Source organism: Phalacrocorax carbo, chromosome 1 (assembly GCF_963921805.1).
Source record: "Phalacrocorax carbo chromosome 1, bPhaCar2.1, whole genome shotgun sequence".
Taxonomy (NCBI): Eukaryota; Metazoa; Chordata; class Aves; order Suliformes; family Phalacrocoracidae; genus Phalacrocorax; species Phalacrocorax carbo.
In genome coordinates, this window is record NC_087513.1 from 127,434,293 (window position 1) to 127,448,997 (window position 14,705).

Here is a 14,705-nt window from a genome sequence, read left to right on the forward strand (position 1 = left end):
TTTTGTTGGTGCAGTGTACAGTAGAAACACATTTTCCACAAATTTATTGTGACGAAATAAATGGAGGAAAGAGAAATAGGGAGAATATACTGCAGATACACATGAGCACAGGCATAAGAGGCTTGAGTGTAGAAGATAAGGAAGGATGGTTTCTAGATGCACTCAACCTGAAGCTGAGGCTAGAAATTGCTGAGAACCTCACAAGGTAGGGTGCTAGCTCATGATCAGATGATTGCCCTGTGTCTGCCAAGTATTCTTCAGAGCCCTGTCCTTGGAGAGCTGTAAGTGTGTGTTCCCTTTTCAAACTGACAATACAAGACCAGTTTTTGGCACCCCTGTGCTGCACAGGTATCAGTGTTTAGACTATCATTAGCCAATTACTGACTTAGAGATGTGTAAATCTTCTTCTCAAGGCCGTTAATTCTTGCTATCAGTGTGGCAGAAAGAACTTACACATGCACTAGACTCTTAGCAAAGATTATGAGGCATTTCTAACCTTCTTCACAGGGAACCAGAGCTAAACGCAGAGGATAGATTGCTTTTCTAACAGCTTGCCTTCTGGATCTTCAGAAACTAAAAGAAAATGTATGACACTAAAAATCTCTAACATTTCCAGGTTTGGAAAAAAACTATCTTCCTTCCATAAAGGCCAAACCATAATAATTATGGAAATAATAATTACAGAAATAACAAATATCAATTACAATCCAAATAATAGTCCAGCACTCACAGCATCAGCTTCCTTTAGGCTTGTGCAGCCATGATAGAGTCCGACTGACACAGAAAGCTCCGTCCCACAGCTAAATAAATATCTGCTCTCTCCCTTTTCCAGTTGTCTTTATTGTTAGGCTTCTTTTCCCTCTCCCTCATGTATTCCTGGTGGCTGTTTTTCATATTTTTGTTTTCTTTCTTTCTGAGAGTAAATTCCTCAAAGCTGCCACAATCACTTTGATCTAATATAGGCTACTTCCATCTTCAGTAACAGCTTAAACTCCTTGATTAACCTAAACCTCAATTAGTCTGGCAGGTTAATAACTTCTAGAGAAATCCACTTCCGATAGAGAAGAATAAGCAGACTAAAGCTGTATAGATTTGGAGTCCTGAAGGGACCACAATGATCATGTAGTTTGACTTGCTGTGCAATGTAAAACATCATCATCAAGCTTTACACCTCTCACTGTTGTCATGTGTTTTAGAGTGAAGGGTTTTCTCTCTAGTTAGTTTTTCTAATATGTCAACACCTCTTCTCACTGTGCGAACAGCTACTTCTCTTCACTTTAAAAAGGAGGTTGATAAATATCAGAACTTGTCCTGTGACTTTTCCAGAATGGCCCTGCTAATACATTAGGAAAAAAGAATGGCCAAAGACAAAGATTAAATACTCTGGATGTGAGGTGGGCAGGCAAAACATTGTTTTCCTTATTGTAATTAGACAAAGACTAACAGATGAGACAGAAGCTTGATACATGATGAGACAGTGCACGTGTGTTGGGCAGATGAACATCCCCTTTCAAATGTCTGGCTGCATCTACTGCCTAACAGAAATGCAAGATTTTTGGTGACATAACAGGGTAAGGGGCCTCAGGAAGTAACTTCAGATGCCAGAAATAACTCATTAAGCCACCTCTGTCCACCCACCCCAATACAACGTTGAAGGGACACTTTGGGAACAGAGCATCAGACCAGTTGTGTGACAGATCAGTTGTTTCGGTGGAATTTATCCACCCTGCAGGCTGCAGACCAGTCTGAAGAACTGTTTCAGGGCTCAGACACATGAATGACTTACAGTAGCCCACTATGAAATTTTCCAGAGTGACTTCATCGTGCTTATCCTAGGACAGCAGTCTAGGATGAGATGAATGATGGCAAGGGTGCCTGTCTCTCTGCACTGACCCTCTCTGAAGAGAGCCTTAATTACTTTGATTAGGCCTGCCTTTTATTTGAGATAAATTTCACCTTATGCTCACATAAGGTGTGAGCTCACCCCTGTTGTACTGCTCAACTTAAGTATCAGAGGTTTGTCCTGAATAAAGGAATGTATCATGCAGTTATATTGACCCAGATGATGAGCAGTAATGTAATAGGCAGGTACAATCTGTCTGTCAGGTCTTTACAAAACTGAGTTCTTACAGCCCTTTGAGAAGAATTTGGACCTTTGTCTGCTGTGTCATCTCTGCTTTGAGAGCACAAGTTCTTTATAGATAGCACTTTCAGCCATAACTCATTCAAACAGTGTACTAGCAAAATAGATAATGAAGAGCTTCAAAAATATATTTGTGATAAAAACGAGGGAAAAAAAAGGCCTCTAATAACAACACCATTTATTCTTTTCTTGGCAGGGATACCCAGTATCTTTGAAAAGCTCCAGAAAATCCCACCACTATGGGAAGAGTTTGACCAAGATTGGATCCCATAGTTAAATCATTCAGCAGGGTTCAGACACTGAAAATCTCACTGGAAAGTTTGCTTTAATCACAGGGATTTTTTTTTTTTTCATGTACTTGACTGAGAAACAAAGATTAACTGTATACATAAAAAAGGAGTGCTGTAATTTTCCATTTCAGTATCTTTACAATTTTCAATCAAATACCTCCAGCAACTTTTGTCAGTTTTGCTTATGGCTTTTAACAAGTTAGTTGAAAACAGAAACAGGCTTAAACTATTTTTTTACTCCTTTAGACTTTATCTTTTGTATTTTTTTTCTCTTGGTATCTCTCATAAATATAAAGATAGCACTATTATTATGAACTTCTTATTTCTAGTGTTTCCTTGGCAGACTGCTCCCCTCTTAGTTTCACTGAAGTTACAAGAAACCCTATGTGGAAGTGCAGAAAGAGATGCCAGAAAGCTAACACAATTTATTTTAATTAACTATGAGCGATGCCATTTGATTGTGAGTTATATAGCAGCTCACTTGAAGAGCAGGCTGTTCAGGACTTCACTGGTGTATTCCATTCTACCACAAAAAAACAGTTCTGGCCAGAACTCTGGGACATTTTCCAGAATCTTAATTACCTGTGTTATTAGCAACTAAAAGGCATTTCTACTGTTTTTATATTAATTTCTATAAGCAGGAGAACTTTGTCATGCCTATTTTCTGACTGACAATGAAATAGTCAGCCATAAACACCTGCAACTCTATGCTGTTTGTATCTGTGAAATGACTGCACCTAATTGCATTTACATACTTTTCTGAAAATGGGATAATATATATGGTAATATAAATAGGATGCTTTACAAGTTTTCTTGCACTCTTCACTCTTCTTTTATATTTCATTAAAACAGACATAATTGTTGTCGCAATGTGAGTTCCTAGTTTTGATTTCCATATTTCTTAGACTGATAGTGCGATTAAAATTATATTAAGAAAAGGAACAGTTAACATGAATCAAAGCCAAATGATGTTTGGGGTTCCACTGTTTGATTGTTATACATAGAAAGGAGGCGATACTGTCTTACAATAATTCATTATATTATTAGCATGGATCATTAAAGCATACATTCATCATACAATCTCCGCAAACTACACTTACATCAGCAAAAAGAATTCCCCACACCAAAGTCAAAATAACATCATGACAACACCGACAAAGGTGGTGTTGTAAAGGTATTATTGTAAGTCAGAGGTATTCATAACCTAGCAAATGATGAGAAAGTCATAAAGGGTCTAGCAAAAGGGATCTTCAGATTTTCAGCATCCTTGCATTTATCCTTTTCTAATACTTCACAGAAGTGGCAATAATAATGAGGAATGACTATGCAATGTTAATTCCAAATATCTAAAGTGAACATTGAAAAAAAATCAGAAGATATTATTCTGAGGAAATAACTTATCAGACGTGTCATTTCACATAGTTGCTAGAGCTACTATGAAGACTGGGCAATGGGTCTGTAGAATATCACACTAAACAATAACAATTTCCATAGATTTTCAGCCTCTTAAGTGATACGATCCCACCTGTACACAGTGTGGAGGATCTACTACTTCTGCTGAAAACAACAGCAATGCAAGGCATGAGCACCTTGCCAAATAAAGCCTCCGAGTCTCTACCTTGTTTGCTTATACGGAGCAATGGGCAGGCCTGCCCTATTCCAGTGAGCCTCCTATGATTTTGGTTCATGTTTTAGAAACCTCCCCCTCCGGGAGTTTGTGCGGAAGGATTGCTCTTCTACGGATTGCCTCGGTTTCAGAACACTAGGCTTATGTTGTAATAAAAATGGAATTTTGGTATTAAGACAGCTGTTAACATTCAACTCTCTCTTCACAAGTATGGGTTTTTACAACCTTGAGAATAAACATATCAGACTGGAAACATTTAGAAGTTAAACATACATTCCTTTAAAATTGCTAATGACTGTACTGCTCAGAAAGAAAAAAAAGGTATTTTAACTGCCTTTATGCCAATTATGGATTTGAGAAAAAAATAAATACAAGAAAAAATATATTAATTTGACTGGTATTATCAGGCACTGAGGAAAAAGGAATTTTATAGGCTTGTTCCAAGATAAAGGAAAGCTTGAAGAATTTGAACTACCGCTTCCATGACCAGTTTTGTTAGATTCTGAGTGCATGGTATTGTGCCAGCATCTGGTCTGAATGAGACAAAATACAGCTATAAAATGTATTAATTGGAGATGTCTGAGTGAGTCAAGAAAATCTCATGTTTACAGAGTGCTTTTATCATGATAATGAAACATCTTTAAGTGTATTGAAACACTATGCTTTCCTTCTCCCTTTTCCTTCTGGAAATTCATCCCCTCTGGATCTCAGATACCAGGCTTGAAGAAAAAACAATGTTTGGAAAGGAGAACTCAATATATTCTTTCCCCAGAAGAACTGATAAGAGAGAAGAGATAATTCTTAATCAGATATGGTCTCTGGTTTTAATCACAAAGTTCAGAAGATGAGCCTGAATATTTTCAATGACAAAAAAAATCAAATAAGACGTTACAAAATAAGATTTTAAAGTAATTTTCTTTCTTCCACTTAGGTACTGACTGTGCCTTAGACTTTCACAGCTGTTTTGGATATTGTCACCTAAAGAAGGAAACACCTAAGGAAAGTGCTGGGCAGCCCTCCAGATCAGCAATTGTTCCTGTTTCCTGACTATTGTAATATCATTAATATTCTTTTTTACTCCCACCCAATTAAGCAACCTATTTTTTTCAATTCCTTTAATTCAAAGGGATTTCCATTACAGCTGTATGCATCTGAGGATCTTCAGTTCTCACACAAACTCTGGAATCCTTTGTCAATGACCTCATGGATTAAAGAAAGAAAAACAAAGACTGAAACCAAAAAGCCAATCATCAACAACCACCAATATCAAAATAAACTGTCAGAAAAATATAAGGGAATTGCAAGCCTCTGAGCTGGAGCCCACAAAAAGCTTCAGAGCTACTGAACTGAAAAATTAATAAAACTCAGTGGATATTTCAAAAAGGATGATGCAGTTTTCACCTATGTAAACGTCTGTGACTTTAACGATGTGACCATTGGTTTTATCTTCACCAAACCAATGACAGATCACTGACTACAGGTAGCCTATAAAACCAGGAAATATTCTGACACCTAGTTCTTTTCCATAAGTGTCTCCTCTGTAATATTACCCACTTTTCAGACAACTGTAAAAAGTTTAAACCTCCTTGACCTGTTCATTGATGACTGCAGCTTTGTGCTCAGCCTTTACACTTTGGCAATAAATTTTGTTACGCAGTTTTCCTCCTTTTTTTCAGGCACCTTTTGTACCTATTTAACTCGGCTTACAACAGGGCAAGCGTTGGAGGGCCAAAGCTAAAAGCAGGCACAAAAATCTGTCCACAGTCAGAGGAGACCTGGAACACTGCACACTGATGGAAGATTACAAAGTGAGTTTCACAGACTGGATGCATCTCAGCCACTGATAATGCAGAAAAGATACTGGGCCTGTTTGCTGAATAAACATCACATGGAAGTCATAGAAAACCCTGATACGGCTTATGCAAACGTCCACAGTAGGTTTGACAGGAAATAGATTCATTTAATGAGCTTTCCATTCATTTACAATGTGATTATTAAGGACAAATGAATGTTTCATTTTCTCAGTCTATGTACTTCAGGTAATATATCTCACAGTAGCTGTCAGCTCCACTTAGAATATGACCTTTAATTCATAGGATAACAAATAATGGAGGAACGGTCTAGGTAACAGGTATAAACTTATTTTTGGAACTGATAGCTTGTCTGTCTCAGGCACTGCAGCTTCTCTCACCTCTTCAGCCCCAGAAAACCCACATATTCTTTAGTCTAGCCTTAGTTTTCTCTTGCTAGCTTTCAAAACAGAGGGCTGCTCAGTAATGGTTCTCCATAGGATGCCAGTCCTTTCTGCAGCTGCCCTACAGCTCGCTCAAACTGCGGCTTCCCTCACCTATAATACTTCTAATAAAATCTCTCTTGCTGCTCACAGGATCTCAACTACAGGAGGAGAAGCCAAACAATGCTAATTTTTATCTGCTTTGAGGTAATTCTTGAAAAATGCAGAATGGCTGAACTTCTGCTTTAACTTTGATAAAAGCACTAGGACAGTGACTTTCCTAATGGCAAGGCTATTATTAAAAATCATAGAAGAGGGTTTTACATGAAGTAATTTTATTTACCTGCACATTAATGAGAACTTTATTGGCAGGTGCTCTCTTCGTTCTCTCCAGTGGCTATGAGTCTCTATACAAACAGTATTGACATTGATAGAATTTATTCAGTCTTGCAAAAGCAAAGCAATGAAGTTAAACTACCTGGTTAAACCATATCCTTTCTTCTGACCACAACACGTGGTTTATCTTAGAAAATAATAATCTACATATAGTCATATCTCTTTTTACAAAGGCTTCTCATCATACTATCCTTAGCAAGGCATTCTCATCAGTTGCTGAGGAATCTGGCACAGAAGCATGTTGACCTGAGAAAAGACTGAAAGGGAGAGGAAATAACAAAATTTTAATGCTCATATTAAGACTGGTATTGGTATGCGACGAAAACATGTTGTTATAAGACTTTGGCATTACTGCTCTTTGCAGGTAGGTTTTGTCTCAGTAATTTTGAAAGCTTCAAAATACAGTTTTTCATATATTAATTTTTAGACATTTTTAATGCTTGGTAAAGACTTCAGACCTACTGATGGGAATGGATAAAGCAGGTGCTATGAGTAGCTTGGATAAAAAGCTTAATGGCTCTCTGGAGATGTATGGACCATCATGTCTTACATATAAAGTCTTTGTGAAGTACTTAAAATGATGTTCTGCTTTTTCTATCCAATGCCATAATTCTTTGTGAAAATTCACAATAAAGGTTTTTTCAAGAAAAGAACTGGGTTTATGTTTCACGGAAAGCCTATTCTGAAATGCAACCTTAGCTGTAGAATCACTCACAGAACTTTTCGATATCTACATATCGTTGTCAGTCATCTTCCTCAGCATATTAAAGAACACACACTTGATACCTTTATTTTAAATAGAATTGTACAAGTTCTCACCTCTTGTTTTTTTCTTTTTTTGCAGAAGAAGTTTGGTTCAGAGAAGACAGCAGAAGCAGAGGCTTAGTTGCCTTCTTAGAGCAGAAAGAAATTTAAGAAAAGCTTTTTTGACTAAAACTAACAGTGTAAAGAAAAAAGTATAAAGAAAGTATAAAGAAAAGATTCTCATTTGTTTGTAAGCTGATGTTTTTCCACCGAAATCAATGAAGCTATGTTAGCTTCCTGTTGATCCTAAAGCAATTTCAACTGAAATGAGAATGAAATGAGATTACATGATGAGATAACATGATGTTATTTCTTTCAAATAAATAATATTTCCTATCCCTAAAATGGAAGGTAATCTGCTTTTATACCCTACCACAGCAGAGAAAGACTTATTTTAAGGTAATTAACAACAGGCAGTACCATAAATAACACAAACTAATCAGGCTAGCACTCTGAGAATGGTACGACCCTGGCAAAATGCATCCTATAGTGTTTGTTGATATTATATATGTGGGTAATGGACGTAGAGAGAGGTGACTTTTGAAGGACACTGCTGCTTGCAGGAATAGTTTATCATATATATCATATTTATATCACATATAACATATTGAAAGATAAGAATATGAAGCCTTTCACAGCAACGTATGGGAGCTATTTTGATTAAGGCCTGGGCAAAGTAAAATTACTTCATTATTTACTGATTGAAAGAAAAACAATTGCTGCAACATAATCCTATTGACAAAACCTGCATGGGTGCATGGCCTATCAACAACATAAACAATTACAACACTAAAATAAGTACGCATTCAGGCCTTGAAAAAGACAAACTAATAATTTTGGTTTTAGCATTAACACTATCACACTCTTATGCCAAACAGTCACCAGGTTAACAAGCATTTATTTCAATTAACTGATGAGAATAAAAAGAAGTATGATTAATCTCTGCTGTCCTTCAGAAGTACTCCAAGCTGTGATCAAAGGACTCTTAACACTGGTTCCTCCTTAAAGGAATACTATTGTTGGTATCACTAGTATGTAGGACAGAAAACAGACAAGGATTTTTTTTATTTGGTCCATGCTGAAATAACTAGCACTTTCCACATCAGAGCTGTCATGATCAGCTTCTAGAGTGTCCGACCCGAACCAGCTTGGCAGCACACAGATTTTTTAAGCAAATTAGGACTTGGACATTACACGTCAGATCCATGAGCTTACACAGTAACATGCTTTACGGTAAAATAATTTTGGCTATTATCCAGGGACAGAGGTGTGTGAAATATTTGATAGTCCATTATCAGCTGTCACTCCAACTGCATTTTAACCTGCTTTTCTAAGGGAAAAAAAATAATTAGGCAATCACCCTAAATTTGCTGTCCAGTCTGCGTGGCAATACCTCATCTCAGTAACTTTTAACTGTTTGTCCAATTTCAACAGAAGCTGACACAAGTCAAAACCACTACATTCCTGTAATATGTGAAGTAAATAAGTGGGAGCAGTGGGAAGGAATGCTATTAATGGTCCTGCTTCAAAAAAGGCTAGTTTGCGTGTTTTTCTCTCTTTAGACATCAGAAAAATCTATACTGGCACCTACTCCTGAGAGCCAAAGGCAGATTTTGTTTTATTTTTAGCTCACACTGAGAACACTGTGTGGGACACATGCTTGTGCCACAAACAGGAAGTATGTAAACACTTATTCTTGGGGCTTTTGTCTCTCCAAACATTTCAGAAGTGCTTCACTCTCTGATCACCCTAAACATGCTTTTGCAGTATTCTGGATGTCCTCCAAGAAACTCTTCAGGCAGTCTTTGAAGCAGCAATCCAGAATTTCATTTTGCAGGACAGATTCATTATGTTACTGAACAGATTCTTTAATGCATTCATTTAGCAATTCCCAAGAACAGCAATTTCAGAACTAAACCCACAGTATTAGAGAAGCTAGAGGCAACGCTGTAACTCCACCCTCAGAAGCGTAAGACGACTGGAGCAGCACTTTGGGAACTCCACCATCACAGGCCCCTGGAACACATTTGGACCATACAGCACCTCTACAAAGATCAAGCGTGTATGGATTTCAAAACTGTCTTCACTACAGAATTCCTGTTCAAATCCACAATTAAAACATTTCTTGCCTTCAATACAAAGATCACAATTCTTGATAAGACTTCACTGTTCTCTTTAAAGGATTTTGAGAGGGAGTAGAATTAGTTTGGTCACATAAAAATTCATAAAAAATCAGTAGAAGTCCATCAGTATTTGGACAAATGATGTGAAGGAATCAGAAACTCAATCAGCTGTGAGGGATTCTTCAAAAGCCTCATGAGCCATTTAGTGCTATCACAAAGGCAAATTTCTTACAAATAGTAGATTATAAGCACAGCTAAGTCAAATTACAGAATTTACTGTAAGGCTAATACTCATTGTTTCATTTCCTTGTACTACTTGTTCAATGACTACATTTCCTGGATAATTCAAGAAAGCTAAGTATCTCTCCACTTTTCACACAATGAAGGGTTTTTTGAAATATCATACATATGTTCATCTTGCAATACAGTATTACAGCCAAGAGAAATAATTTTACTTAAATAGAAATTGGAAGTTGGTGTTGCATTCATCAGTGGTCTCTACAACATCAATAAGAAATATAAAAAGATGAATAGGACAGGTGAGGATGCATGAGCACATGTGCAGTGCTGGATATCAAAAGTTTCAAAGAAGTAACAGTGTGGGTAGTGTAAGAGTGACTTTGAGAGTTAACCTGCTTATTAACTTTTAAAATTAAGCTCTGTTAACTGATTCTTGGAAAAGTTTTTAATGGCTCACAGGTTTAACTAAACTACTTCAACATGCTGTAATAGCAATTTACTTTGTTGCGATTTATTTCATATAAGAAGCCTCTATAACAAAGACTGTTAGTGACTGTTGTTCAGTCATTGGAGGCATAATATAACCTAGGGGAAGAATCCATTTAGAGAAAATAGTAAGTGACACAAAAATCTGTGCTTCAGGCTATTAAGGGTGTCCTCAGTTTGAATGCAGATGGAGTTGCCACTGCTGTCTTCTCCAGAGCTGAACCTAAATTTGCGTGCTACCCAAAATAAAGAGAAGGATGTAGATGAAATTTAGGAAAGATAAAAACAAACTCTAAGCTGACGTTTGGAGTTCTTCAAACCATCTAGCACTGGGCTAATTCTGTTCTCATCATTATAAGGAATGCTGGGGAAAACAGCTGGAAGGGATCACTCAGGCAGTGAGCTCTGTCCACTCCTGTTGCAGAGAACATTGTTATACAGATCCATAAGTATCTGCTAATGGATGCAGTTAGGACAATGCCAGTGTCAAGAAAATCACTCCTAATGCAGACTGTATATGAATCTTGAGGGAGAAAATGATGCATGTGACTGTCCGGTTCTTCATGGATTTGCTGAAATTAGAGTTTGTTAAGGCTTTTCACAGTGTCAGCATCTTTGTTGACTTCATATATTACAGATGTCACATATGCCGTGGCTTAACCCCAGCCAGCAACCAAGCCCACACAGCCACTCGCTCACTCCCCCCTCAGTGGGATGGGGGAGAGAATCGGAAGGGTAAAAGTGGGAAACTTGTGGGTTGAGATAAAGCCAGTTTAATAGGTAAAGCAAAAGCCACACACACAAGCAAAGCAAAGCCAGGAATTCATTCACTCCTTCCCATGGGCAGGCAGATGTTCAGCCACCTGCAGGACAGCAGGGCTCCATCACGCGTAATGGTTACTTGGGAAGACAAACGACATCACTCTGAATGTCCCCCCCTTCCTTCTCCTTCCCCCAGCTTTATATACTGAGCATGACGTCATGTGGTGTGGGATATCCCTTCGGTCACTTGGGATCAGCTGTCCTGGCTGTGTCCCCTCCCAGCTTCTTGTGCACCCCCAGCCTGCCCGCTGGTGGGGTGGGGTGGGGTGAGGAGCAGAAAAGCGCTTAACTCTGTGTAAGCACTGCTCAGTGGTAATGGAAACATCCCTGTGTTATCAACACTGTTTTCAGCACAAATCCAAAACAGCCCCATACCAGCTAGTGTGAAGAAAATCAGCTCTGCCCCAGCCAAAACCAGGACAACATACCTGCCCAATTCAGTAAGCTGCTCAAGAAACAGTCTTTGTGTTTGCCATTGTGTGCAGATTCATTATGAATAAGCAGTAACTGTTCACCTCCTTATCTATATTTGTGTAAAATGTGGTTTCAATAGATGGGTTACAAAATATTACATAAATACATGGGAACGGAAATAGATTAATTCTCAGTTTGGGAGCAGAAAGAATTTTATTTGCAGAAGATATGTTTTGTTTATGATAGTCTAAATTAGAATAAATTACTTTTTTTCATTAGCGTCAAGTAAGAGTGCATTTAGCTGCTGTGTTTAGTTGAGTCTGCCTAGCAGAAAAGAGCATTTCAAAGTTATTTTAATGTAACAGACATGCCCAGTATTGCAGGACAAAGGAACTGAGACATGAGTTGATGACCTGATGAAATCAGTTATCAGATCTAAATAAAGAAAAGTCTACAGATGAAAATTTATCTTAAAAAGCGCATCTCAAGAAAGGGGTACTCAAAAGACTGCACATCATGTCCTTTCAGGAAAGAAAATCCAAAGACCAGGTCCCTTGTCTGGGGACTATGTAAACTCTCCTTTGTCAGCAGAATTGCAAAGCCTGCAAGGTCAGTGGAACAAAGAAATCACCTTGAAGACACACCAGACTGAAAGAGAACTGTACGATATGTTGACCCACTCTGTGTAATTTGATTTCTTCCCAGGCATAATGACTAATTTCTCATTATTGCATTTTGATAAAATAAACTCCAATTCACTTCACTTTCTTCTCTCCCTGGTTTTAATGATTTCAGAATAGCTAGCAAATCACAAGTATCCTATTCTGCTAGTTGCTTTCACCAAACACACTATATAAAACTTAGTGGGGGGAGGATTTTAAACATTTTCAGGATTTTCTGCCATTAAACACTGACTTCTTATTACTCTCTGGTAAGATACAAGTGCATCACCCAAGCAGAAGTAAGTCAACCCTCTTTCACCTGGCCTCCAAGAGAGATCTTATTTGCCTCCTAAGTTATGAAGCAGGCAAACCTTGAGGCAGGACTTGAACAAGATGGAAATTGCAACACCTGGGATGACATGAAGTAGGTCTGGGGAACATGCTGGATGTTTGGGTGAGGAGCAAGCTACCTGACAGAGAGAATCCTTGGAAGGGACCTTTTCTGCATCCTTCAGCATTACATATCTCTGGATATCACCACAGTATTATGCGAAACCTAATTCTTTACAGGGAAGCCAACCTTTGCACTTTCCCCTCCCACTAGTGTATCAACTGCACCAGTCAGTTTGCTGTCATCTATAACTTGCTAAGGGTGCACTCAATCCCACTACCTGTGGCATTAAAGAAGTTGCTAAATAGTATTGGTCCCTGTAGGGATCCTTGAGGGACACCACTCATTACTAGTTTCCACTTTAACATTCAGCTGTTAACTGCATTTCTGGATGCAGCCATCCAGCCAGTTCCTTACCTATTCAAGAGTCCATCCATCAAATCCATCTCTCTCCAAATTAGAGGTAAAAATGTTGTGGTGGATCAAAGGCCATGTAAACAGAAATGCTCCATTCATGTAGTTCCAAACCATCATTGACTTCATGTAGGAATAGGAACGCTAGCAAAAAGAGTAATCTTCATATTGACCATTCCATATCTTCAAAATTTACTGCACTTAGCAGAGAGAGATCCAAAGAGAAGTGTTAGATTTCACACTGCAGTCAACTGACGATATTGTGAAGGTCTTTGTGATATTGGCTTTGCTCTCCTGGAGAACAGTTCCATGTTGTTTCTGTCTTGAGGCTCTTGAGTGTAGCAAAAATGCCCTGTGACTGGGCTACGAGCATTTCAGCATATGTGGTACCTGTGGCTTGGTAGGTTACACACAGACTGACTGTCTGCAAATGGTGATACTTTTGTCCTAGCCTTCAATTCAAAATCTCACTCAGCTAAAAGTTATTTTTAACACACACTGAAGAAATATATAAGAAACTATGCATGATGATTGATGCCACTGTGAATAACTGCATGCAGAGGAAGAAGCACTGCCCTTCTACTATGACTGTCTCTTTCCTCTAACAACTTTATTCTTTCCAAACCCAAAATAGAAAATATTGGAGAAAGCAAAGACGTTGCCAGCTTCTGCTGGCATCAATGCTTTTTTCTGCTCAGCCTGTTCCTGAACCCTGCCTGGTCACATAAAAATGCTCCTTTTCTGAAGAGCTCTCTCCCACTGCTGATTTGTTTCTCTTACAGAAATCCAGTTTACTCTCTTTTTCTCCCTGGGTTCTCTATATAATAGAGTTCCAAGAGCATCCTCTACGCTGAGAAATTTTAATTGTTGAAATGTAGCCTTAACCTTTCTTCCCCTGGAAGAATTTTGCTACAACAGCTCTCAGGCAACAGCTGTGTGAGGGATCGATAGGAAACATACAAAGTAGGAACAGAATCAGGCTATATCTACATTAGCAAGTACTGCTAATGTAGCAGCACAGTGGGAGCCAATGTGTAGAATAAAACACTGATGAGGATTCAACATCAATACTATATGCATTTCAGGGGTTTTCCTTTGGGCTAGCTCCAGTTTGGTCTGCAGAACCAATCCCATTAGCAGTTGGAGAGCATCAGGGAAGAATCTTTCAGTTCAGCTCCACCTAGAAGAATCTAGTTTGCACAGTCCAAAATTACTCTGCAATGCAAACCAAAACACAGTCTGCAAGAATAACGAGGAGATGCATTTTGAAAGTGTCCATCTGAGCTGAACCAAAATACTGACTAGACAGCTGTACTAAGTTCCTTCCTTGAACTTCTTTTCTTCCTCCTTCCCCCCATTTTATCCTTCAGAACTGGGTGTGAAGCAAGCTCTCTATGATAAATCAATAGAGTGATCTCTTTAACAATAGCACCTGTGATGGTGGAAGGAACAGCTGAGGTAATATTATTTTCAGCTCTATTATACTTTTCCTCTCTTGGTTTTCTGTTTAATATTTGCAGAAGCACATAGTACAGCACTGTCTTGAAGAATATTTTTTTTAAAAGTATCGCACAAAGACATATCACAAAAGACTAGAAGAAAACAGCTAAATCATTGTGAAAGACTACGTATACAGGAAAGGAAAATATATTTCAAATAC

General features: G+C 38.2%; 1 long non-coding RNA gene across 4 annotated transcripts in view; it reads right to left on the reverse strand.

Annotated features, from left to right (window-relative positions):
* Window positions 1-1,456: 1,456 nt before the first annotated feature.
* Window positions 1,457-14,705, reverse strand: part of LOC135317566 (uncharacterized) — a 32,418-nt gene continuing 19,169 nt past the window's right edge. For 3 of the 4 annotated variants that reach the window (XR_010376379.1, XR_010376382.1, XR_010376378.1), the window contains one exon: window positions 1,457-6,946. This is a non-coding gene — a long non-coding RNA (uncharacterized LOC135317566). The remainder of the gene's footprint in view (window positions 6,947-14,705) is intronic. The other variant, XR_010376380.1, reaches the window with a different exon arrangement.